Below are 24,786 nucleotides of genomic sequence, written 5' to 3' on the forward strand. Positions count from 1 at the left end.
CTTCCCCTCCAAGCCCACCTGTAGTACAGTGTGGGACAGGCGTCCACAGACCAGCACCTGGCCTGCAGGGGTCACATGTAGACCCCATGGGTTCTCTAGTGCTGGGTCTGTGAATGTAGCCAGGAGTGTGCCATCCCTGGCCAGGGTGAGAAGCTTGTCATGCCAGTACCTGCTGATGATGTACAGCCTGTCTCCTGTGGGACTCACAGCACACTTGTCTACTGCAAAACAGAGTAACATCAAGATATTGAATTACTGTCAATGTTAAATAATCTTATTAAACATACTGCAGTGATATTGTATTATGCATATGTTGCTATAAAGAGGCCTTTACACATCTAAAATATATGCATACATTTCAATGATTCAATAGTTAAGCGTGACAATAAACTTCAGTAGCAGAGCTATTGTGTTAACGTTTGACATGTTGAAATGCGACTGGTGAGTAAGATATGAATTAAAGCAAAACTACACAGATGGAAAAAATTACACTTACTGAAACAATTGCACAGTTCTATCAACAGGTAAACATATTGTACATGTACAATCATTTAACAACCACAAAATTAAGACCAGGTCAGAAAGTGTCTCTCTCCCAGGAACTCAGTTTCTATTTATAGACATGTCATGTAGTGACAGTCAAAATACTGCATTACTCATGTTTATAAATCAATATTTCTGAATCTTGTTTTGGCTACAATGTACTGTAGCATTCAAAGAGCACATATGAATTATAGAACAAATATTTTATGATACATCAGCGGGTTTTCTGCTATGATGTCTGAATTTTATTTTATTTTCATCTCACAAAGTATATAACTATAATTGATATGATTTAAAAAAAAAAAAGATAAAGGCTTTATGGGTCAATATTTGTTGATAAAAAAATAATAATCCCAATTTGGTTCATTAAGTCGATAAAATTTTCCCAATTTGTCATTGTATGGATTTAAAACAAGAGCACAGCATAACAGGTGCCAACGCTCAGCTGCGAAAGCGTGTCAGATTTTTTTTTTTAGAGGTCACAGTGACCTTGACCTTTGACCTAGTGACCCAACATTTGGTGTGGCGTGTAGAACTCATCAAGGTTCATCTACATATGAAGTTTCAAAGTTGTAAGTAACAGCACTTTGATTTAAGAGCCTATATTAAAGTTTATATTAAAGGTCACAGTAACCTTTGACCTAGTGACCCAAAAATGGGTGTGGCTTGTAGAACTCATCAAGGTGCATGTACATTTTAAGTTTCAAAGTTGTAGGTGGAAGCACTTTGATTTTAGAGCGAATGTTAAGGTTTATGTTAAAGTTTTATATTAGAGGTCACAGTGACCTTGACCTTTGACCTAGTGACCCAAAAAAGGGTGTGGCGCGTAGAACTCATCAAGGTGCATCTACATATGAAGTTTCAAAGTTGTAGGTGGAAGCACTTTGATTTTAGAGCCTATGTTAAAGTTTTATATAAGAGGTCACAGTGACCTTGACCTTTGACCTAGTGACCCAAAAAAGGGTGTGGCATGTAGAACTCATCAAGGTGCATCTACATATGAAGTTTCAAAGTTGTAGGTGGAAGCACTTTGATTTTAGAGCCAATGTTAAGGTTTTAGCACGACGCCAGCACGACACCTACGTCGGACGACGAGCTGGCTATGACAATACCTCAGGTTTACTCTGAAAACAGCCGAGCTAATAACAAAATTTGACGACTCCTTTTCCCACAATGGCTAGAAAAATCCCTGTACATAATACAAATGTTATCAGGATGGATTTACCATGATTCTTACCTGTACCATCAAATGACCTATAGAGACTGCAGACCTGTTTGCCATTCAGTGTGTATTTGTAGAGTTCTTCACTAGAGATGACAAAAAGGTCTCCTTGGTGATGGTCAATACCTCTACATTCATGTTGTAACTGAAACTTCCGGCCAGGAACAAGCTTTCCCTGGTTGACAGTGATAAACTGGACCTCATGTATGTTGCTAGCATTCACAGTCACTGCAACCTCACTAGGTGTGATCAAACAAATGTCAAATGGCTGAGCATTCACATCCAAGTGACTCACCACCTGGTACTGCTGGTTCAGCAGCTTGACATTATTATTTGTCCAGTCTACAACCAGGACCTGTCCATCTGGAAGAACACATATGCCTGAGATAGCACATGAAACTGAATCACTTGGTACTCTCACATTGTGCTCAGACTTCCCCTGGACCTTAAACACCTTGCCTGACTTTCCAAGCAGAGTCAATGCCTGCTGTATGATATGTTTACATTTTATGCTGGCTATAAGGCAGAGCTCCTTATTATCTCCAATTTTCTGAACGATTTCAAGTAGTTGTAACAAGTCATTGTGAAGACTGGTGCATTTATGAATGGAACTTGTAACTGACCCTTTTATGCTTATAACTTCATCTTTTATCTCATTTAGTTCCTTCACAGTAATACTATCAAATTCATTCAAGATAGAAAGAACACTCCAACACATTTCTTCTTTTAAATTTTTGTCCGATGTACCCACAGAACTATTACAACACTTATCTATATTCGTATTTAAATTGCCATGCAATTGTTCTATCATGACTGCCCCATGTTCCTTGTATGTTCTCTGCAATGACTGAACACTGGCCTCCTGATTTATCTGTAGGCTTTTGATTCCCCCCATGACAGTTTCCAGCTCCACTGACAGTCCCTGTAGGTCTGTGGGCTGGGAGTTGGTCAGCTCCGAAATCGGGGTCACTTTACTGCACTGGCTGAAATAAACAATTAATACATGTACATACCAAGGAATAGTCAGTAAACTAATGTAATGCTTCAAACAAGTATACAGTGTCAAATAACAAGAGCTGTCAGAGGACAGCGCGTTCGACTATTCGAGTGCTTGACAATATAACATAAGCCATCATGGGGAAATTGTTCATTATCAATAATTTATTAGATGAACTTTCAAAAATAATAAAAAGGAAAAAAACATTATTTATTTTTTTTTTTGGGGGGGGGGATTGAGATAGGGTATAATGTGGGGTGTGGTCATTTATTAGACAATCTTTCAAAAATAAAAAAGGGGGGTGGGGGGGGGTTAGGGGGGTGAGAGTATAATGTGGGGTGGGGTAATTTATTAGATAATGTTTAAAAAAAATGGGGGGGGAGGTTGGGGAGGGGGAAGGGATTCTCAGGGGGAGGGGTGTGGGGAATTGTTTGGGTGGAATCCATTGTGGTATTTCAAGTGTTGTTTTGTCAAAGTAATAATAAAATGTGATCATAAATAAAGAAGTTATGGCAAATTAAGCAAATTTTTCAATTATCTAAGTATAAAAAGGGCCATTATTATATAAAAATGCTTGATACAGTGGTCTGCTCTTGTTTATAGGTTGGGGTCATGTTGGTAAACAAGTATGCAACATATAAAAGCAACATGTCAAAGGATATAGGAAATATTTGGGGTAGTACGCAAACTTTAACATATGTTTATAAATAATATGCATATTCTAAGTATAAAAGGGGCAATAATTATGTAAACATGCTTGATACAGTGGTCTGCTCTTGTTTATAGGTTGGGGGTGATGTTGGTAAACAAGTATGCAAAATATGAAAGCAATATGTCAAGGGACAATGAAAATAAATGGGGTAGTACGAAAACTTTAACATTTGCTGCATATTCTAAGTGGAAAAGGGGCCATAATTATGACAATATGCTTAATAGAGTTGTCTGCACTTATTTAAAGGTTGCGGTCATGATGGTAAACAAGTATGCAAAATATGAAAGCAATATGTCAAGGGACATTGAAAATTTTCGGGGTAGTACACAAACTTTAACATTTGCTGCATATTATAAGTGGAAAAGGGGCCATAATTATGACAAAATGCTTGATAGAGTTGTCTGCTCTTGTTTATAGGTTGGGGTCATGATGGTTAACAAGTATGCAATATGAAAGCAATATGTCAAGGAACAATGAAAATATTTGGGGTAGTACAAAACTTTAAAATGTGCACGCTAACGCAGATGCTAATGCCGACGCCAAGGCTGGGGTGAGTAGGATAGCCCCACTATATATTTAATATATAATAGTCAAGCTCAACACAATCATGGAAAATAAATGAACGCTTTTTTCATTGGCTTAATACAGGGGTATATAGATTTGCACTCTTCCATCCATCCGTGTGACTTTTCTGTCGTATATAACTCAATACGTATTCCTGAATTTTACGAGTACAGTAACCAGGCATGCAAGCTTGCGCACCTCTATATTTTCGTTCTGTTTTTTATTTCATTATCCCCACGCTTTTTGAAAAGCATGGGGATGTTGTGGTTATCTCCACCGTCCATCTGTCTGTCCGTCCTGGCCAATATCTCCTCCTACACTATAAGCACAAGAACCTTGAAACTAACACACATGGTAGCTATGAGCATATTTGCGACCCTGCACTATTTGGAATTTTGATCTGACCCCTGGGTCAAAAGTTATGGGGGTTTGGGCGGGCGGGTCAGAGATTTCACTCATTTTGTACGTTATTTTACATTAACTTATTCATTTCTGCACCGTTTTACTTCAAATTGATACTGTACCTCTCTTTTGACAATACGGTCAATCTCAACTAATTGCATGGCCCCATTAACAACTCTGGGGCGCCCCGCCCACATAGACCACAGCCACCCAAAATTGCCCTTTACTATACCGTAATTTCTTCATTTCTACACCGATTCACTTCAAATTGATACTGAAATTTTCTTATGACAATACGGTCAATCTCAACTATGCATGACAATACAGTCAATCTCAACTATGCATGGCCCCATTTCCAACCTTGAGACTGAGACGCCCCACCCACATAGGCCACACCCACCCAAAATTGCTTTTAACTATAATTTCTTCATTTCTACACCGATTTACTTATTATTGATACTGAACTATTCTTATGACAATACGGTCAATCTCAACTATGCATAGACCCATTACCAACCCTTGGGCACCCCACCCACATAGGCAACACTCACCCAAAATTGCCTTTTACTTAACTTCTTCATTTCTACACAGATTCACTTCTAATTGATACTGAACTTCTCTTATGACAATATGGTCAATCTCAAATGCATGACCCCATTACCAACCCTGGGGCGCCCCTGGGTCAAACATGCTGCGTGGGGATACATGTCGGCCTCTGCTGCGCCATTTCTAGTTATAATTGTAGCAATGTTTAATTTTTATAAAAAAAATACATTTTAAAATATGTGTCGATTGTAAAATAAACAGTATTGCTACTAGAGGACTGACAATTTACGTCAATATTTATCGTCATGTAATTTTGCCCACGTGCATGTCCCTTTAACCAAACAATCATATCAATTGTGATAAGCGTAACTAAAAAGGATTGATGATAGATGGATATGTCTACAGTAACATATTCATCGTCAAGGAAACTCGTGCAATTCTGTATGTTTGTTCGTAATTTTTTGACACTTTTGGGACAAATTCAGGATTGCAGAGGTATTCATGTACTAAGAAAACATATCTAGTTGTTTACATTGTTTTCACTTTTGATATTGTAAACCTTGACAACACTATGCATAATAATGTAAGAAAAGATCATTAATGTTCTTCCACCCCACAAAACAGGCATGACTTCCAGATTGTTTTTTATTAGCCAGCAATGAAAATTATATAAATTATTGTTTAATAAACCGGCTGGGACTGTTTTTTTTGTAAGCACCAGTCTAAAAAATTTTAAAATTCAATCAGTGAATGCATTTAATTAAGGCAGTACTGTACTATTTCTGTACAATGCCTTATGTTCCTACATAGTTTTATCATAATTGAAAATCTGCTTACAAGATTGTTATTATGTGTATTAAATGTTCTAAACCTGAAAACTGCATATACACCATTATAATTTCATGTTAAAAGCTTCTGTGACCTTTGACCTATTAACCTCAAAATGGATTGGCCTCTTAATCTTCTTTGATGTAAACATAAAACATTTTGCATGTAGGCCAAAGCATTACCTAGATATTGTCTAGAAACAATTGGTCTACGGACAAACCAACAAACGGACCAAAGGACAGATGCAAACGAAATAACCCCAAATCTTAGAAGAGGTCCTCTATTTCTAAATAAAGTCTCAGTATGAACAATCTAGCCTGTGATGAGTGGCTTATGACATGCAACCTGGTCTACTATCTCACAATATGTTATTATTTAACCTATTGCGATTATTTTGCTTTTGTTGTTGTCACACGATCTATTCGTGGACAAGAAAAGACGCCATTGTAAAATATTTTAAAGGAGAATCTAAGAGATTGGTCTACTGTTTATTCATGTGTGATATTGACATTTCATGCAGTAGCAAGCCTAGAGTCAATGATATTTTAAAAATTAGGACATAAGAATAGAATTATATTTTGCAATTTACTGTATACTACACACAATGAGAACAAGTTTTCTGCGGTCAGAGACATATGCCCCCCCCCCAAACAGGGCTTTTAACTAGTGATCCCAATTTCAATAGGGTTCATCTACTGTCCAAGGCCAATGAGCATCTGAAGTATCAAGTAAATCAGTCAATTCATTGATGAGTTATTGATCAGAAACAATTTTCACACTTATTGTTACAGTGTCCTTAACATTTGACCTAGTGACCCCAATTTTGACACGGGTCATCTACTGTCCGAGCCAATGCGCAAGGGTAGTATAAAGCCAATAAGTTGATTCGTTGACGAATTATTGATAAAAAACGCTTTTCCCACTTATTGTGCCAGTGACCATGTCCTTTGACCTAGTGACCCCAATTTTGAGAGGGGTCATCTACTGTCCAAGGATATTGCACATGAAAAGTATCAAGCCAATCGGTGAATAAGCTGACAAGTTATTGATTAAAAAACTATTTCACACTTACTGCATAACTTATTTCAATTGGACTCATCTACTGTCCAAGGCCAATGTACATAAAGTATCAAATAGGATAGTGACCTTGACCATTGACCTAGCAACCTCAATTTAGATCGGGGTCATCTACTGTCCAAGGCCAATGCACATATGAAGTATCAAGCTAATCAGTCAATTCGTTGACGAGTTATTGATCGGATGCCACTTAATGTGATAGTGACCTTGACCTTTGAAGAAGTGACCTCAATTTCAATAGAGGTCATTTACTGTTCAAGGCCAATGCAAATGTGAAGAATCAAGTCAATTTGTTGACGAATTATTGATTGGAAACGATTTTCACACTTAGTGTGATAGTGACTTTGACCTTTGACCTAGTGATTACAATTTCAATAGGGGTCATATACTGTCCAAGGCCAATGCAGAAGTGAAGTACATGTATCAAGCCAATAGGTTAATTTGTTCACAAGTTATTGATCGGAAACGATTTTCACACTACATGTAAGTGTGATAGTCACCTTGACCTTAAAGCCTTGACCAAAACTTTGAAGGTCACCTTGACCTTAGCTCTTAAAACCTTGTATAGACTGATTTGACTCTACCAAATGTTCTTGTTCGTTATTTGTCCTTTTTTATAGTTGTATTTTATTTGTTTGTATTGCACACGTGATTAACAAAATAATCCAAATAAAACTGGTATTACTATAACATATAATTCTAAGTTCTTTCTGTATTCATGGTCTAAAATCAAGTGTTCCTTAATACTGAAAATTGCTAGAAAATCTGATGTCGGTATTGTCTGTATTATTTCAAAAAGAGATACTGCATTGACATTTTCTCTGATAAACAGAGATCGTACAAATGTAATCATTTAACGCTAGAACAAAGCAACAAAGCCAATTAATCAAACATGGGAAAAAACTAAACAAGGGCTGTTTGTAAAACATGCATGCCCCCCATATGGGCTGTTCGTTGTAGTGGCAGCCATTGTGTGAATACGTTTTTTGTCACAGTGACCTCGACCTTTGACCTAGTGACCTGAAAATCAATATGGGTCATCTGCGAGTCATGATCAATGTACCTATGAAGTTTCATGATCCTAGGCATAAGCGTTCTCGAGTAATCAACCGGAAACCATTTAACTATTTCGGGTCACCGTGACCTTGACCTTTAACCTAGTGACCTCAAAATCAATAGGGCTCATCTGCGAGTCATGATCAATCTACCCATGAAGTTTCATGATCCTAGGCGTATGCGTTCTTGAGTTATCATCCGGAAACCAATTTACTATTTCAGGTCACTGTGACCTTGACCTTTGATCTAATGACCTCAGAATCAATAGGGATCATCTGCGAGTCATGATCAATCTACCTATGAAGTTTCATGATCCTAGGCGTATGAGTTCTTGAGTTTTCATCCGGAAACCATTTTACTATTTTGGGTCACCGTGACCTTGACCTTTGACCTAGTGACCTCAAAATCAATAGGCGTCATCTGCGAGTCATGATCTATCTAACGATGAAGTTTCATGATCCTAGGCGTATGCGTTCTTGAGTTATCATCCGGAAACCATTTTACTATTTCGGGTCGCCGTGACCTTGACCTTTGACCTAGTGACCTCAAAATCAATAGGGGTCATCTGCGAGTCATGATCAATCTACATATGAAGATTCATGATCCTAGGCCCAAGCGTTCTTGAGTTATCATCCGGAAACCACCTGGTGAACCGACATGTGCAAAGCAATATACCCCCTCTTCTTCGAAGGGGGGCATAATAAACCAAAGTTTATCATAATAGCAGCCAGCATGCTGTGGTAACCAGACTTGCATGCATTTCGGAATACTATACTGTGACTTTCCCGCTTTTGTTAATAAAATTATAAGATCAATGTTTGCAATCAAAATGCACTAATAAGCAAACAATTAAATGATTATCTTATAATAAAGAAGATTGGTTCTATTGCATATTTATATAGATTTTAATACAAATACCATATTCAAATAAACATTTGACAATTTGACATTTTAGTTAAACTGAAGCTGTCAATTCAGCAAATCAACTAATCAAAGAATCAAAGGACTGAGTGGTATTTATGACAAAATGACCTTGTATATGCCGTTTCAAGGTCATTCTGACTTTGAAAAGATACATTGATAACATAAATTTATCCTACACACTATATTTAGTCAGTATATATATTTATTATAAATGTATATTGTTGTTATGGTAAATAAAAGCAAAAATTGTATTTTGTCAATGCGCACCTCTATATTTTGTTTCTGTTGTTTTCATCATAATTGTAGTAATGTCTCCTATTTATACAATAATGACATTTTAAAATATGTGTAGAGTGTAAAGTTAACAAGGGCTGTTTGTAAAACATGCATGCCCCCGATATGGGCTGTCAGTTTTAGTGGCAGCCATTGATTGAATACGTTTTTTGTCACCTTGACCTTGACCTTTGACCTAGTGACCTCAAAATCTATAGGGGTCATCTGCGAGTCATAATCAATGTACATATCAAGTTTCATGATCCTAGGCGTAAGCGTTCTTGAGTTATCATCCCGAAACCATTTTTCTAAGTTGAGTCACCGTCACCTTGACCTTTAACCTAGTGACCTGAAAATCAATAGGGGTCATCTGCGAGTCATGATCAATGTACCAATGAAGTTTCATGATCCTAGGCTTAAGCGTTCTTGAGTTATCATCTGGAAACCATTTTACTATTTTGGGTCACCGTGACCTTGACATTTGACCTAGTGACCTGAAAATCAACAGGAGTCATCTGCGAGTCATGATCAATGTACCTATGAAGTTTCATGATCCTAGGCAATACGTTTTTGAGTTATCATCCGGAAATCATTTTACTATTTCGGGTCACCGTGATCTTGACCTTTTACCTAGTGACCTCAAAATCAATAGGGGCATTGGCCAGTCATGATCAATGTACCTATGAAGTTTCATGATCCTAGGCATAAGCATTCTTGAGTTATCATCCGGAAACCATTTTACTATTTTGAGTCACCGTGACCTTGACCTTTGACCTAGTGACCTCAAAATCAATAGGGGCATTGGCCAGTCATGTTCAATGTACCTATGAAGTTTCATGATCCTAGGCCTAAGTGTTCTTGAGTTATCATCCGGAAACCATCCCATGGACGGACATACGGACAGACATACGGACCGACATATGCAAAACAATATACCCCCTCTTCTTCGAAGGGGGGCATAAAAATATACAGGGCTCTTAAACCAGGCAATCACTATTTCTAGGTAATCGAAGTTATCTAGGTAATCATAAGTAGTTTCTTGACAGCTTTAATTTCTAATTGCAGCTGGATAGAGATTTCTTCAATATTGGCAGCAAAACACTAGACAAGAATTCTAGTACACATAAAGGTAGTCTTGTCTAAAAGGCTTGTGAGAATTGCTCATGCAGTGTGACTGGTCTGACAGTGATTATAGAGCTCATAATTTGTGTTCAATGCACTTTGTTTTACAAGTTAAAACAATACAATCATAAATCAAACATGAGCTCTACTTTGGACAAAGAACTCAGTGTATAATGTAAATCTTTTCTATAATAACTCCAAGCTAAAAGACCTCCCATACCTGAGCATTTAATATATACTAAAATTTAGCTCTGTACTGTTTGAATTGAAACCCACCTTCAAGCTTCTTGTTTTTCTGATGCATGATTATTAAGGACACAGGTTATAAATGCCATCACAGGAAATATTAAACTCCCATGAAAAAGAAGTTCAGGAAATTTCTTAATTATACAGTATTGCTGTGAAAACAAATAACAAGTCCAGAAAAGAAACAATTTAAAATTAATTTCAAAAGTTATTTCCAAAAATTTTAAAGAAAGTGTAGTCGTAAAATTTCATTGTATTTGATACTGTTCACAAAAACTTCAGGAAAAAATGTGTTTGTTAAAATACTATAAATCAATATTGCAAACTTGACAATACATGTACTTAATTCTCATTAACATTGTGACATTATATAGTTCATTGATTTCTAAACACGTTTATGTGCCAAAGTATTTCAGAAATACCTGAGATCATTGAAGGCACACTTTGTGCAGCACAACTGACTGTGGTCTTCGCATAACATTTCAATTTTGTCGTCCTTGTGCGCTTGACATTTCAATAGAAATTCCTCCACCTGTTTCGAAACTGGCCATTCTTTCATGGCATTCCTTCCATACGCTAAATGTTTTTTAAACCACTTATCATGCAACTGAATACACAATAAATCGCTTTTAACAGCCATAACTTCATCAATTGTAAAGAGATTTTCATGAACTCGTTCTTACTCAACGCAAAAATGAATGAACTTTGATAATAAATTCAGTAATTGTTTGTTGTTATGTACAGGTACCTTTTTGAATTTCATTTGTATAAATACTATGGTAACCTTAGTACATCTTTATTATATTATATATGTTATTCCCTAAATTACCCAAATGAGTTAAAAAAACGGGGGCGAAAAACCCAATTAAGCTCAAAAGTAGGGGGTGAACATTTGTGCTAAAACTCTATTCAATTTACAAAAACCCTACTGTTGTCAAAAACAGGGAGTGAATTACCCAATAAACCCTAAAAGTTATATTTTGCCTTATGTCCAAATATGTGAACAAGTCCCTTTAATTGCTGATCGCAGTGCATTTTGAATTGAAATTTTCAGATATTGGTTTCATATTGCAACCATTACTAGTCAAAGGCTTTGAGTGACTTGTCAGGTATGGTATACAAGCAATTCAATGGATTGTAGAAAATTGCCTGACAGGATTTTACACTCACACAAAGAGATTTGCGGAGCAATTATATCTAATATATATATTACAATTTACAGGTATTCACTGGGTAGGGTTATTTCATTGTAGGAGCTATTGCAGCATGGGTACTGAATAATTTTCAAAAGTCATAATTGGACCCAAAAAACATATTAAGGTATAGCATTTCCATTTGAAATATTCAAGTGCGTTATCAATTCAAATGATCAATTAAGCAAAGTCAATTTTGTGCCATAAGTATAGTCACTGAAGAGAAATATGTTAATAGATCTGTTATTCAGCTTTTGAACATTTCTTTAACATTCCAACAGACCTATAATATTGTTAAATGAATATGTGGCTGGGAATGAGATTTTGACCTTTTTGGCGCTGACGTCGTTTCCGAGAAAAATTACTTAAACTTGTGATTATCGTTTCGCGTACTTTGTCATCCAACGTCTTGTGATAAAACAATAGTTTTATTTTGAAGAATAACCTAAACCAAGGTAATTTAGTTAAGGGAACAATATTTTTCCGTATTTTGTTTTTGAGTTTATATGGTTTAAATTAACCTCGGCTTATTTAACATTTAATCAATACAGTAGGGCACAGTTCGACATTGTTCATTTTCTGATAAACTTCCTGCTTTTTTCAAGGTGAGTTTTTCTTACTTTTTGAGTTGTTTTTCTTCAACAAATTGCAACTTTGTTTGTAAACTGAATCTCTTCCATCAATCATGGTGTGTTTATGAGTCGTTGTGGCCTTGTGGGTGTCACAATGAAGATTTTAGACGATATTGCTATGTCAAGTGTGTGTGTTTTTCACCAAAAGTTGTCAAAATCTAAAACACTTCTTAATTTAACATTTGTTATTGAACTTTTCTATAATGAAAGTAATGACATGGCGTTTAAAAGTCGTGTCCATATATTACCCTTTCCGTATTCTTCTATCACTTTATGAACTTAAAGATAATTATTGAACAGTTGATCAGTTGACAACAGACAAACTGTGAACTGAATAGGGTTGTATAATCAACATTCAAATTTCCTTTGCAAAGCTTTGTGCAATCACACAATAGCATGTAAGCAATAACAAATTTATTCGAAGTGACTACTGTACACAATCAATGTGTCAGCAATATTATTAATTCTATTTGATGATAATTGTTAGTATATTTTTTATGTTTCTTTTCTTGTCATATGTTCTAGTTGCTTAATTATGTCCATATACATGGCTGTGTTCATGATCAATTCGAAAATATTTAAATTATTGTCTTAAACTGCAACTCTTCATTCATTTATTTCAGCTAAAAATAAAGATTGAGCGAAAAGCTAAAGCGCGAACACCAAAAGATGTGCTCATTATTATCAGGTATGATATGACCATGTAAATAATGTAAAATTAACACCAAACTGAGCACCTTTGTACATTTTTCAACCCATAACCTATAAGCGCCAGCACATCTTCTATTCAGGAGGAGTGTTGGATTGGAAGTAAAAGAAGACGTACAAACTGCATTTTTTACCTTGTATGTGTTAAGCTTTTAAACAGTTTTTTTTTTCTGTGTAATAAAAAAAGATTATCTTATGCAAAGGATGTTTTGTTCAAAACAGAGAATTATGTATTTAAAGAAACATGAATTTTGTTACAGGATGGACAACAGTTAACGCTTTTGATAAAGCAGTCATGCCAAGGAAGAGATTAGCATGTAACCAGCAAAGTTCATCCTTGTCTTCAACACTATGGTGACAACAATTAATACATGTATGATAAAGTAATTAATATAAGTATTATACTTTGTATTCTTTTTTTAATTTAGAACATTGACTAATTTCTTGTCTCTGTGCTTGTCTGGCAAACATGGCAAAAGACCGTCACAATTTACAGGCCAGACTGGCCTATGAGGAGAAATAATTTACAGGCCAATTGTTAATTTCATATGCTGCAATCCCGGGTGTACATTGTCCAGGGTAATCATGGAACTTAGGCTGGAAATCCATGGTATAACATGGAATTCCATGGAAATCACTGGAATTTGTAACAGTTTCCAGGGTTTTCCAGGGTTTTGTTCTAGAAATGTCCATGAAACGTGGACTTTTTTTCCAAGCATTTTCCAGCCTTGGATGGAAAAGCATGGAAAAGGAATGGAAAACGCTGGATTTAGGCTGGATAACCATGGAAAATATTTCCAGATAGCATGGAAAGTGGAACATAGAATTTTTTAAGCATGGAAAAGACTCTAACATTTTCAGCTGACCCTGGAAAAAACTTAGACTTTATAAGAGGAGAAAATAACTTATAAAAATGCAACACATTTTATTCAAAGTAAATCAGAGTTCAACAATTTACACAACATATCAATAAAACATAAAACAATGTGCATAGTTTGGGCAGAAATAGTAGTAGTTATAGTAGTAGTAGTAGTGGTAGAAGTAGTAATGCTGAGGCTGGCAGTAGAATATGTTGTAGGAGTAGAAGTAAAAGTGGTTGTTGTATAAGTTGTATAAGCAGTTAAACTACTGATAATTATACTATTGGTGCAAATTTAAGTGACAGTAGCAGTAGTAGCAGTTATTATTGTGTTGTTGTTTTAGCATTTACAGGAATAGTAGCAGTAACGGTAGCAATAGTAGTATAAATAATAATAACAATACTAGTAGCAGCAGTAGTAGTAGTAGCTAAGGAAGTAGCATTAGCAGCAGCAACAGTAGTAGTAGTAGAAGTAGTAGTAGTAGAAGTAGCAGCAGCAGCAGTAGTAGCAGTAGCAGCATCAGTAGCAGTAGTAGTAGCAGTAGTAGTAGCAATAGTAGTTGAAGTACTAGTAGTAGTAGTAGTAGTAGTAGTAGTAGTAGTAGTAGTAGTAGTAGTAGTAGTAGTAGTAGTAGTAGTAGTAGTAGTAGTAGTAGTAGTAGTAACAGCAGCAGCAGTAGTAGTAGTAGTAGTCGCTGCAGCAGGAGTTGTAGTAGTAGTAGCAGCAGCAGCAGCAGTAGCAGTAGTAGTAGTAGCAGCAGCAGCAGCAGGAGTAGTAGCAGCCACAGCAGTAGCAGCAGCAGTAGTAGTAGTAGTAGTTGAAGCAGTAGTAGTAGTTGAAGCAGTAGTAGTAGTAGTAGCAGTAGTAGCAGCAGTAGTAGTAGTAGTAGTAATAGTAGTAGTAGTAGAAGTAGTAGTAGTAGTAGTATAAGTAGAAGTAGCAGTAGTAGTAGTAGTAGTAGTAGTAGTAGTAGTAGTAGTAGTAGTAGTAGTAGTAGTAGTAGTAGTTGCTGTTGTTGCTGTGGCTGTTGTAATAGTAGTAGTAGTTTTGCAGAAGTAGTAGTAGTAGTAGTAGTAGTACTAGTAGTAGAAGTAATAGTAGTAACTTTCAAAGCAATGTCTACAAGTTTAAATTCTTTAACCCTGTTCAAGGTGTATACACACTCAATATTGAACTACAGTCCAGGTTTGCAATTAACAAACTATCTGATAAACCTGTGTGTGAGTCAGATATGTCTGCTGCTAATCTATTGGTTATAAAATATCACAGCCTTTTCTGATTGGCTGAGTTCAAATACAGAAAGTTTACCTGTTAGATTGAAATTCTGGCGTATTGCAGAAAATATGCAGGTTAAACTTGTTGTTAAAATGAAGTTAATGTAATGTTCACAAACAGTAGAGTTAATGAGTTTTTCCATTAACAAGAATTTCTTAAAATTATAATGTATGGATATCATTTGGAAAGTGACATGAAATGTTGTTAAAAAGTGATGCATACAAGTGTTTCAGAAGTCTGTCTATGAATAGAACAACAACTGAAGGTTTGTGCTTTTCATTATTTCTAAATATTCCTTTAAATTTATTCTTCTTATGTCATCATTGTAGACCTTTTTTATGTGACATTTTAGGTAAAAGTATGGCAAATATAGAAGTTTAAAAGCAGCTGTCACACACTAAGTGCAGTTTGCAGCTTGATAAAGGAAGTCCTATGTGGAGATATTAATAAGCTTGAATGTAGTATCGGAAGTTTATAATGCATGGCTAGGGAACTGAGGCTAAGGGAGTTATGTGCTGTGCATGATGAGAACTCAATGCTCATTAATGCTGTTAATGTTTATAAATAAATTAATTAAACCAATAGCATTGTTTTTTAGGTTTCACTGTGCATTTTCATACCAATAGAATTACACATCATTCTAATTATAGCAATAATAAATTTGTACTAATCATACCTACAAATTTTGTTATGCTATGCTTTGTGATGTATTAACTTCATTGTAAGTTATTATTTAAAGACCATTTTACTAAATATTTAAAACAATACTTGAATTATTTTCTATATACATTTTCATTATGTGCTTTAACTGTAGCTGACCAGTTGATGGAAGAAACTGCAGAGTTTGGCAGGGAAATAACCCAAGACAGCAAAGCGGCTCTTTTGGCGCATTTACCAAGCGGACTAACATGGCCACAAATTCATGGTAAATATTGTTATGCCCCGGGCTCATATAAGTAATTAAGTGTTAACCACCTGAAAGTATTTTGTCTTTTTGGTATCCAATATTTTGGTCTAGTTTCAATTACAGGTTATTTTTATATGAATTAGCAAATTAGCATAACTTTCATATAGCAATATCTGAATATAAAATTCCTATATATGTTTGAGTTTCCAGATACATGCTAGTGTGCCCCGTTTAGGGGCATTTAAGAAAACAACAATATAAATTTCAAAATAAAAGAGCGTCATATAAAAATATAAGTTAAATCACCAATTTATTCACTTGAAAGTCTCAGTTTTCCTGTTTGGTTGCCTGTTTGCAAGTAGATTAAAGCCCGCTTGCAAACTTTAAGAGAATAAATTTCAGTAAATGGAAAAGAAATAATTGCTAACTACTTAGGATGGTAAATGTTCGCTCAAATACAAAAAAGCCAGATGTACCGAATTGAGCAGTGATATGAAATATCTAAAATAGATTAAAATATGAATGAGCATTGAAGTATAGATATTCAATCATATGATTGCTGCACATTTACTTTTACAGATAAATGTAAAAAACTTATGACTTTCTTGTAATATTGTTTGCTTTGTTTTTCTTTCAGAGATCATGCAGGAGCCGTACAGTATAACAGCAGTACAAGTTCTATAAAAGATCCACGACCTACTGAAGCCTAGCTAATTAACAAAAAAGTTTTTAAAAACTGTAATTTTATCCCACCTGGGTACTTATAATTTACTAAGCTGCCTTCACAAGTTTTAGACTTGCAATTATATTTTAAACTGTCACTTGGAAAGTAATACATGTACATGCATTATGTTCTGAATTTCTTTGAACAATAAAATTATATAAAAGTATTTTAATGAAATTTAGCACCTAAATTGCATTAAAGTGAAAGTAGCTGAGAAAAATAGTATCCTTGTGCTCATGGGCAGCTACATATATTGTGACAAACATGAAGTAGCTAAAATAACTTTAATTTTTCAATTTGTTTCTTGTATATCGTTTGTACAGGGTTCGTGAATTGTTACTGTATATTACTTGACTTGCTTGTATTTTGTTACTTTGAATACATGTTGTTAAGGTTGCATTATACTTTTTAACTTTTAAAGTAGCGCCTGTTCTGTTATGTAAGGGCCTGATTTATGATAATGGACCTAGAGGCTTTGTAAGCATGTATTAAACAACACTTGTTTGATCTGAATAATTTGTTAAATAAATGTAACACAATTTGTAATCTGATGTTATATTTTGATGAATTGTGAACAAAATAATACATCGAAGAAACTAAGGCATTATGTTGATTTTTTGTTTTGTTTTAATCTAACCTTAAATTATGATTTATTTAAGCTGTGAGTATTGTATTCATTTAATACATGAATATTGTTTTTAGACCAGAAATTTCTTTTTCTATTCAGTGACCATGGTAAACGCTGGACAATTTTCCATGTTATACCAGGCATCCATGGAATATTAAACAAAGAAAAACCCTGGAACATTTTCCAGGGTTTTCCAGCCAGCATGGAAAAAATACCGTCCGAATACTCCATGTAATCTGGAAAACCCTGGAAAAAAATCCATGGTTTTCCATGGTTTTCCAGATTACATGGAGTATTCGGACGGTATTTATTCCATGCTGGCTGGAAAACCCTGGAAATTGTTCCATGGTAATTATACCAGGGAGCCTGGAAAACCATGGAAACTATTCCAGGCTATTTTCACATACCATGGACAATTTTCCACCCTTTTTTTAAAATATTGACGCTGGAAAAGGCTGGAAACTTAGTCCGAATACTCCAGCCTCATATTTTCCATGGATTTCCATGGAAAACCCTGGACAAAGTACACCCGGGATTTTAAGTGTTTTATCCTGGAGGGACATTGCATAGTAAATTCAAAAAGGGAATGTTAACGTGTGGTTAATTTATGAAGGGCAAAAATAGTATGAACAGCCTGATTTGAAGAAATAAATGTGTGTTTTTTTCAGTTTGGGAAAAAATATTTACACATATAAGCATACACAATTGAATTTTAATGATGTATTAAAGACAGATTTTAGAGAGAGTTATGTACAAAACAATAATATTTTCATCTTGATGATATAAATTTATTAATAATTTGTTATGCTATTTTCGCAAAGATTAATTTTATAAAGAAAAATAACGATCAAGATAGACGAATTTTGCGTGTTATATTGAATACAATTTCAATAAATTGTGGACAAGTATGTTGTCTACATTGTGTGATGTATTATTGATGTGTTCGTAGAAGGTTGCTTATAAGTAATCAGTTATTTATGTATTTTTTATCATTGCAGATCTTCGAAAATGCATGTTGCCAATCCTGGTGCAACCTGAGCTTACCAAGTTTACATCTTACTGTCAGTTTGGACATTGTGTAGATGATTAAATGGACAATATATTGTTTTTTGATTGACTTTTTTTAACAGATACAGTGTTTTATTCCAGACTTAACACATCATTTTTCATCAAGGAATAACAAAAATACAATTTGATTAATATGCATGAATTTGTAGTACATAGTATCAACAATGTGTATCTTATGGTTTTTTTTAACAGTCTGTCATCCATAAGTAATCATATTAAGCATGTTAAGTATGTTTAGGGAATATAATGTATACAGTTTTGTTGTTTCTGCAAACTTAGTCAGATACATGAAAATCTGTTTTATGATTAATAATGAAAAACTCACTCATAGTGATCTCACTATAAAATATTCTGTCCAGTATGATAAATATATTGTATTGTATGCCTGGTATGGGTTCTAAAAATAAAATCACAAATACTGTTGTTGTTCATACTGACATCAAGATATTTGATGTAAACACATGTTATCTATACATGTATATTATTTTTACCGGTAAACAAACATTGTGGAGTGTAATGTTCAATCTATGATGATGTGTGCCATTAAATATGTCTTGCTGATTGCTATAATTTTGTTTAAGTTAAAATTCATGTTTTTGAACCTCTACATATGAAATGAGTAAATTTTGTTTTCTATCTACACTTATGCTAAGTTTAATAATATATTTACTATACATATATTGTTGATTACACATAGCATGTATATGCAATTGAAAATGCACTGTTTCCATAGCAACTGTAAAGTAATTTAATTAAATTTGTCTACTTAATTTTATCAATTGTTTAATAAAATAGAATTGCTAAATAAAAACATGTCTGGTAGTATAGATGCAAAACACAAATTGTATCATGAGCAGTTATTAATTTTAGTTTCAAATTTGTAGCTATACAAACTGTTCAATTTCTGAATACACGCCTATTTCAAGAAAATGTGCAAACATTTTTTTAGTAATAAACATGTTAATGATGTTCCATATCTGTCTAGGGCATTTTTTTTATTTTGCTGTTATGATTTTGTCTTAAATTCTTTAAAATGGTAATAAATATAAAAAAAGAACATGTTTGTTTCCATGGCAACCACGAGTATTTATGATTTATAATACTACAATAAATTCTGTATTTTGTAATCTATTATGTTCTTCGACATATGCGAATAATGGAGTTATTATCAACACGAACTGATCAACATAACATGTACTGATATTTATTGAATTAAGACTTCATTTGATACTTATTGAAGTAAGACGTCATTTCATTCAAAATGTTGCTATTTGGCGTTTATGACATGAAACATGAAAATGACATAACTTCGTCATTTTAGTAAATGTGTTGCTCGAATTTCAGATTTTGATTTGTCAGATGTAGCACTTTCATAATATATTCCTAACTAAAAAAGTCATTTTTTGACAAGATGGGTCAAAATCTCGTTCCCAGCCACATATACTCTATGGATCATTTCTGTTTTGCAAATTTTTTTTTTAGCTATTGAGTTGGTCATAAGTGATAGATTATCTTACGCAACTAAATTTCTTGATTTAATAATCATACTTCAAATATTTATATTTAAACAATTAACTGATACTAACATTAAATGATTGTGTTAACAATTATTTATCCATGTAAAGTCTTTTTATGTATTGAAAGTTGTAGAGTCAATCTTGTGCAGCCTCTTTACATTAATGTACACCAATCAAGGACATAAACAAGGGCTGTTTGTAAAACATGCATGCCCCCCATACAGGCTTTCCGTTGTAGTGGCAGCCATTGTGTGAATACGATTTTTGTCACTGTGACCTTGACCTTTGACCTAGTGACCTGAAAATCAATAGGGGTCATCTGCGGGTAACCATTAATGTACCTATGAAGTGTCATGATCCTAGGCAAAAGCGTTCTTGAGTTATCATCCGAAAATCATTTTACTATTTCGGGTGACCGTGACCTTGACCTTTGACATTGTGACCTTAAAATCAATAGGGGTCATCTGCAAGTCATGATCAATCTACCCATGAAGTTTCATGATCCTAGGCGTAAACGTTCTTGAGTTATCATCCAAAAACCATTTTACTATTTCGGGTCACCCTAACCTTGACCTTTGACCTAGTGACCTAAAAATCAATAGGGGTCATCTGCGAGTCATGATCAATCTACCCATGAAGTTTCATGATCCTAGGCGTATGCGTTCTTGAGTTATCATCCGGAAACCATTTTACTATTTCGGGTCACCGTAACCTTGACCTTTGACCTAGTGACCTCAAATCAATAGGGGTCATCTGCAAGTCATGATCAATCTACCCATGAAGTTTCATGATCCTAGGCGTATGCGTTCTTGAGTTATCATTCAAAAACCATTTTACTATTTCTGGTCACCGTGACCTTGACCTTTGACCTAGTGACCTCAAAATCAATAGGGGTCATATGCAAGTCATGATCAATGTACCTAAGAAGTTTCATGATCCTAAGCGCAAGGGTTCTCGAGTTATCGTCTGACAACCACCTGGTGGACGGACAGACCGAATACCGACCGACAGACCGACCGACAGACCGACATGAGCAAAGCAATATACCCCCTCTTCTTCGAAGGGGGGCATAATAAGAAGTACATTTGTTAAATTTATATCCCCACAAAAAAGAGTGTTTATGGATGGGTGCTTATCTCTTGATATACAGTATAATCCTTAAATTAAATAATTATGTGTACGGTAATTATTTTCATGCATAGCAATTGTCCTTATTGATTTCTACACACCCTTGAAGTTTCATTTTTAAATCTTGTATCATATCTGAAATATAGCCCTGAAAAGTTACATGATACAAACACAGTCAATCACTGTTATTTAAGAAAGTGTAGGTTTATGATTCTTGTGCATAGAACTTCTAATTGATATCTACATACAGTGACACATGAAAGTTCATGCTACAATAGTGTACCATATCTGAGATATAGTCCTGAAAAGGCACATCATACAAAATTTACAACTCTTGTTTAAAAAGTGGATGGTTTTAGTTCTTTAGTACAAGGCATTTCTCCTTATTGATATCTATACACCCATGAAGTTTCATGTAGGAATCTTGTATGATATGTGAGATATAGCCCTGAAATAATACATAACAAGAGGGCCAAGATGTTTTGTAAGATTTGACCAGGTGACCTATATTTTGACCCCTCATGACAAAACATCACACTGTGCTTACAGATATAAATATTATGACCAAGATTAATACAATCTGAATCAAAATTGTGACCTCTAGAGTGTTTAAAAGGATTTTGTATAATATCATGAAAATGTTCACAATCTAAGGGCAATAATTGTGGCATTTATTCTGTGATTTTGCTCATATCAAACTTGACTGAGATCTTGTGGCCATATAGCTTCTCAGCAACTTTGATAAAGAATGCATGAGAAATATGAATGCTAGAGTGTTTACAAACCAAATGTGGACGGACTAACAATGGACAAAGACAGATCCTAAAACCTCACCTGCAGTCTTGGACATAACCCATTCAACTGTCGACCGAGTCGAGTGATTTTTGCATTGGTCGAGTGAAAATTCCAAGCCGGTAGCCCGATCAGTCAAGAGCAATTTTTTGTGTCCAAACTTAGTAACAAGTCCGAAATAGATTCATATAGACGCTTATTCAAAACTGCATTTGTTACTTCCCTTGAGCACTCATTGATTAGACGCTTATCGAACAATGTTGTAAGTCAATCTCATAAGACGCTAAAACTATTATTGTTACTGGATGGAGAACTCGCAGTGATACATTTATTTTAATGTCTTTCCTGCGTAATTTTGAGGGTGCAACACACGAACATCAACTGCAAAATGAGAATTAAGATTGCAACAAAAAATATGAAAAGTAAATGAAATGAAACTTCCAATGGTCATGGAAAAATAATCGGTCATGGCTTCGTTTTGATGTCTCCAAGTGGGGACTTTGATTCTAAGCCTACATTGCTGACTGGCTGGTATGTACATTCCATACGCAATGTAAAAAAAACAACATGCAATTAAATAGCATGCACTAACTTGCAAGTATAATTTTTAACAGATAAAATCAATCTGTCAAAGAACGAACCCTGCCTTTTATTCAAATGTGACAGTGTTCTCATACTGCATTTTAGATGCTGATTCAATCGGTGACAAACCAGATGTGGCTTAGGTAATGAAACTACTGCTACAAATGTCGTTTTAGATTAAGAAGACTCAGAAGGGCAGAAAAGTTGCCTTTGTGTTCTACTTCTTATGCACAGGTATTATTGCTTGTTTGAGATTTACTTTATTCAGATATTTGAGAGGAAAATTTATATCATAACATTGTTTTTTCAGGCCGCCTTTATGAGCATACCTGACATGTCAGACCTGGATGACGGTGACTGAGACAATGACCATGATGGAATTGAGATGTATGGCCACCTTGTGTTAATTATTTTGTCAGACATTTACTGTGAATATAAACAAAATCAAGTTTTTTTTTGTTTTATCTTAATTATGCTATGTTTTTTCAATACAAACATAGGTACAAATGTAACATAATTATAGCTTTTATTTCAGGCTAGTTAAAATTGATTCGGGCTATTGAAATTTCCAAGCTGGTAGCCCGATTGGGCTAGTGCTTAAACAAAATACGTGCAAGTACTGCACCTGAGCAATCAGGTGAGCTAAAAAGTGTTGTTTTTTTAACCAATCTGAGCCATTTACCAACTTGTCCGAGATATCAATAAAACCAATGTCTTGACTTAGTTTCATGATGATTAGGTACAAAATTTGACTTCTAGAGTGTTCACAAGGTTTCTCTATAGTCATATAAGGAAAACTGCCCCACCCCCAGGCGGCTATGTGACCGATCTGAACCAATTGAGAAATCATCTGAGATATAAATAAAACCAATCGTTTCACCAGGTTTCATGATGATTGAGCAAAAAATGTGACTTCTAGAGTGTTCACAAGCTTTTTTAACTGTATAAAAATAACGAAAAAAATGCCCCACCCCCTGGCAGCCATTTTCTTCAAAGAACCATTTTCAAACTCAACTCTCATATCTAGAAAACAAATGTTCTGACCAAATATCATTGTGACATCTAGAGTGTTCACAAGGTTTCTCTATAGCCAAATAAGGAAAATTGCCCCACCCACTGGTGGCCATGTTTTCCAACAGACCGGAACCACTTTTGAACTCAACTAACATATCATTAAGACAAACATTTTGACAAAGTAACATAAAGATTGGGCATAAAATGTGACTTCTACAGTGTTTACAAGGTTTTTCCTTTTTTTTTCCTGACCTAGTGACCTAGTTTTTGACCGTGCATGACCCAGTTTCAACCTCAATCGAGGTATCATTGGGACAAATCTTCTGACCAAGTTTCATGAAGAGCGGACAAGAAATGTGGCCTCTAGAGTGTTTACAAGGTTTCTCTATAGCCAAATAAGGAAAACAGTACTGTCCCGCCCACTGGCGGCCATGTTTTTCAACAGACCAGAACCACTTTTGAACTTAACCAGCCTATCATTCAGACAAACATTTTAACAAAGTAACATGAAGATTGGGCATGAAATTTGACTTCAACAGTATTTACAGGTGTTTTTCTTGTTTTTGACCTAGTGACCTAGTTTTTGACCCGGCATGACCCAGTTTCGAACTCGACCAAGAATTCATTGGGACAAAGCTTCTGACCAAGTTTCATGAAGATCAGACAAGAAATGTGGCCTCTAAAATGTTTACGAACAAATGTAGATGGACGGACGGACAGACGACAGACAAAGACCAATAACAAATGCTCAACTGAGCAATCAGGTGAACTAAAAAAAAGGCAATAACTCTTATTTAAGAAAGTGCAGCCTTACTAGGGTTATGGTTCTTTTGTATGGCACTTCTCCTCACTGATATCAATAATACACAAATGAAGTGTTATGATGGTATCTTATTTTATTAGTTTGTGAGATTTAGCCCTGAAAATTAAGTGACAGACGGACGCACTGACAGACTGAGGCACAACGCCAATTCTAAATCACACCACCTTTTGCAGGGGATAATAAGTGAGTAATGACAAAAAATAGCCAATTGTTTCCATAAATACTCTGTTTTGAGGCTGTGAAGTACAAAAGTTTTAACACAGTTTAAAGTGGTACATGAAAATAAGAATGTTAACTGCATACAAAAAATAGCATGGAGAAAATTCTCTTACTGGTTTATTTATTGAATTTGAATATAGTGCACCATCGTATTCTGCTCTGTAATATGAATTCTAACACTCGTTAACAGTTATGGAATACCAT

General features: G+C 35.0%; 2 long non-coding RNA genes across 2 annotated transcripts; both read left to right on the forward strand.

Annotated features, from left to right (window-relative positions):
• The first annotated feature begins 12,258 nt into the window (after nucleotides 1-12,258).
• Nucleotides 12,259-19,754, forward strand: LOC127833844 (uncharacterized). Its single transcript, XR_008027633.1, has 4 exons — nucleotides 12,259-12,310; nucleotides 12,961-13,025; nucleotides 13,306-13,418; nucleotides 18,438-19,754. It is a non-coding gene; the product is annotated as an uncharacterized LOC127833844 (long non-coding RNA).
• On the forward strand, nucleotides 15,597-17,411 carry LOC127833857 (uncharacterized). The gene is made up of 2 exons (XR_008027653.1): nucleotides 15,597-16,105; nucleotides 16,725-17,411. It is a non-coding gene; the product is annotated as an uncharacterized LOC127833857 (long non-coding RNA).
• Nucleotides 19,755-24,786: the final 5,032 nt, after the last annotated feature.

Source organism: Dreissena polymorpha, chromosome 6 (assembly GCF_020536995.1).
Source record: "Dreissena polymorpha isolate Duluth1 chromosome 6, UMN_Dpol_1.0, whole genome shotgun sequence".
In the NCBI taxonomy this organism is placed as follows: domain Eukaryota; kingdom Metazoa; phylum Mollusca; class Bivalvia; order Myida; family Dreissenidae; genus Dreissena; species Dreissena polymorpha.